Source organism: Schistocerca gregaria, unplaced genomic scaffold (assembly GCF_023897955.1).
Source record: "Schistocerca gregaria isolate iqSchGreg1 unplaced genomic scaffold, iqSchGreg1.2 ptg000779l, whole genome shotgun sequence".
Classification (NCBI taxonomy): domain Eukaryota; kingdom Metazoa; phylum Arthropoda; class Insecta; order Orthoptera; family Acrididae; genus Schistocerca; species Schistocerca gregaria.
The window spans coordinates 32501-35893 of NW_026062149.1; the positions used below are offsets into that span (position 1 = coordinate 32501).

The 3393-nt window shown below is 53.9% G+C and overlaps 1 non-coding gene across 1 annotated transcript in view; it reads right to left on the reverse strand.

Moving 5' to 3' along the window:
* Window positions 1-510, reverse strand: part of LOC126321983 (small subunit ribosomal RNA) — a 1893-nt gene extending 1383 nt beyond the window's left edge. The window contains exon 1 of the ribosomal RNA XR_007558703.1: window positions 1-510. This exon is cut by the window's left edge and continues 1383 nt beyond it. This is a non-coding gene — a ribosomal RNA (small subunit ribosomal RNA).
* Between the last annotated feature and the right edge of the window lie 2883 nt (window positions 511-3393).

Consider the following 3393-nt stretch of genomic DNA (forward strand, 5'->3'; position numbering starts at 1 on the left):
TGAGTCCCGTATCGTTATTTTTCGTCACTACCTCCCCGTGCCGGGAGTGGGTAATTTGCGCGCCTGCTGCCTTCCTTGGATGTGGTAGCCGTTTCTCAGGCTCCCTCTCCGGAATCGAACCCTGATTCCCCGTTACCCGTTACAACCATGGTAGGCGCAGAACCTACCATCGACAGTTGATAAGGCAGACATTTGAAAGATGCGTCGCCGGTACGAGGACCGTGCGATCAGCCCAAAGTTATTCAGAGTCACCAAGGCAAACGGACCAGACAAGCCAATCCGATTGGTTTTGATCTAATAAAAGCGTCCCTTCCATCTCTGGTCGGGACTCTGTTTGCATGTATTAGCTCTAGAATTACCACAGTTATCCAAGTAACGTGGGTACGATCTAAGGAACCATAACTGATTTAATGAGCCATTCGCGGTTTCACCTTAATGCGGCTTGTACTGAGACATGCATGGCTTAATCTTTGAGACAAGCATATGACTACTGGCAGGATCAACCAGGGAGCTGCGTCAACTAGAGCTGAGCAGCCGGCCGCCCGGGAGTGTGTCCCGGGGGCCCGCGCGAACACGCAAGCGTCCGCTCAATTATTCTGCAAACAGGAGGAGGCCGAGCTCCCCTGCACGATACACCTCGAAACCCTCTCAGGTCCCGGCGGCGCGCAGCGCCGTCCTAGGTACTTGGTCGGTTTCGAGAGAGGCGCAATCGCCCGGAGTTAGGCGAGTAGACGGTTTTAGTGCGAACACCCTTGCTCCCAACTGAGCTTGCCGCTGCCGACAGAGGCCCGGGAGCGTGCTGTCGTGGCATTGCCGGCGGGAGACAACACGCGCCACCTATGGTGACCGGCAGCTCCAACGCCAGCGCCACACAAGGGCAAAGCCCCACTTGGGTGCAGAAGCGAACTCTCCCAGCACAGCGCACGCGCCAACACGTCCGCACAACTGCGATACAAACCACCTGCGAGAACCGCTGGGGCGACCGAGCAGCAGACGGCGTCGCGGCGCCGAGTGCCAGGCGGCGGCGCATCCTCAACGCACACAGTCCTCAATCAGACCAGCACACTGCAGATGTCCACCGCGCTTCGCACCGGGCTCGGCTGAACCAACTTTGGCCGCCAGGCGCCGCCGCGTGCAGGGTGCGCCGCAGCGTAGCTGCGCCGCCTGCCGGGCCCGTCGGCTGGCGCTCCTGCCACTCGGCGCCCCCCACCAGCCGCCTGTTGCGCGTGCGCCCACGCAGCGCGCGGCCAACACGCCGGGCGGCCCCCCTTCACCGGCCGGGAACAGTCCCACCAAGCCACCGCCGCGTATCGCTTCATACCCACATGGGCCTAGTCACGCGTGTGGATGTGGCGGGTACCGCTGAAACAACCGGTTAATAGCTGTACCGATCGTCGCCATCACAGATTCACCTCCAGCGTGAACAACCGCTCAACAACGGATTTCCAGTTCATTTGCGTATCTTGGGCAGTAAACGTAGATGTCCACCTACATTTGCGAATTCAACAATTCTTGCATGCCAGGATGTCATGTGTCACGACACGCTACATCAGACCACATACACACTGCGACATGTGCAGAAGAGAACACGTGGAAGGTGGCCCGCGCACGTATGCGATGTACCTTCCGCGATCCACTGTCAACCGGCATCTGCGGCATGTCCCAGATATGGAACGCGGTCCACCAGGGTAGCACTTTGTGTGAGGCAATACGACAAAGTCGGAATACACGCGTCACTACATCAGACGGCTCACGCTGACCTGACCTGACCTGACTCACCGCACCACCACCCCCAGCGACCCAGGGTGACATACAATGCGTTCGTACGTTCCTCCCACACGCCTCTACGGCGTACCACAGTGCAACCTAGCTGTTATTGGGAGACGAGACAAGTAGCATCAAGCACAACATATGGAAATTGAGATTCGACACCGTTGGGCACAGCCAGCGTACGGTCACACGTATCACACTACTTCACTCTGTACGTAACGACCGATGATCGGTACAGCGTGTGGGTTACGCGTACGACATCAGCGGACAATGGACACAGACCATACCACGACGTACACTGAGGGCGTCGACATCTGAATGCAACTGAACAGCTGCGAGGCTCATTTAACACTCAAACGCCAGACCGACCAGCTTGAGAGGACAGAGACACAAAGAGGGGGACAGAGGGGGACAGAGGGGGGGGAGGGGGGGGGGTCGGCGATATAGTCCTATTGCAGTACAATTGACAGTGGATAGCAGGAATATGTGGAAAGTAAGCAACACTCGCAAGACATCTACATGAGGATAACAACGACACCAGAGATTCCGAGCAGTGAACTATGTTAGGCAAAGGGACAACGTGGGTTAGGTTAAGGGACAACGTGGGTTAGGTTAAGGGACAACGTGGGTTAGGTTAAGGGACAACGTGGGTTAGGTTAAGGGACAACGTGGGTTAGGTTAAGGGACAACGTGGGTTAGGTTAAGGGACAACGTGGGTTAGGTTAAGGGACAACGTGGGTTAGGTTAAGGGACAACGTGGGTTAGGTTAAGGGACAACGTGGGTTAGGTTAAGGGACAACGTGGGTTAGGTTAAGGGACAACGTGGGTTAGGTTAAGGGACAACGTGGGTTAGGTTAAGGGACAACGTGGGTTAGGTTAAGGGACAACGTGGGTTAGGTTAAGGGACAACGTGGGTTAGGTTAAGGGACAACGTGGGTTAGGTTAAGGGACAACGTGGGTTAGGTTAAGGGACAACGTGGGTTAGGTTAAGGGACAACGTGGGTTAGGTTAAGGGACAACGTGGGTTAGGTTAAGGGACAACGTGGGTTAGGTTAAGGGACAACGTGGGTTAGGTTAAGGGACAACGTGGGTTAGGTTAAGGGACAACGTGGGTTAGGTTAAGGGACAACGTGGGTTAGGTTAAGGGACAACGTGGGTTAGGTTAAGGGACAACGTCGGTTAGGTTAAGGGACAACGTCGGTTAGGTTAAGGGACAACGTCGGTTAGGTTAAGGGACAACTTGAGTTAGGTTAAGGGACAACTTGAGTTAGGTTAAGGGACAACTTGAGTTAGGTTAAGGGACAACTTGAGTTAGGTTAAGGGACAAATTGAGTTAGGTTAAGGGACAAATTGAGTTAGGTTAAGGGGACAACTTGAGTTAGGTTAAGGGACAACTTGAGTTAGGTTAAGGGACAAATTGAGTTAGGTTAAGGGACAAATTGAGTTAGGTTAAGGGACAAATTGAGTTAGGTTAAGGGACAAATTGAGTTAGGTTAAGGGACAAATTGAGTTAGGTTAAGGGACAAATTGAGTTAGGTTAAGGGACAAATTGAGTTAGGTTAAGGGACAAATTGAGTTAGGTAAGGGACAAATTGAGTTAGGTTAAGGGACAAATTGAGTTAG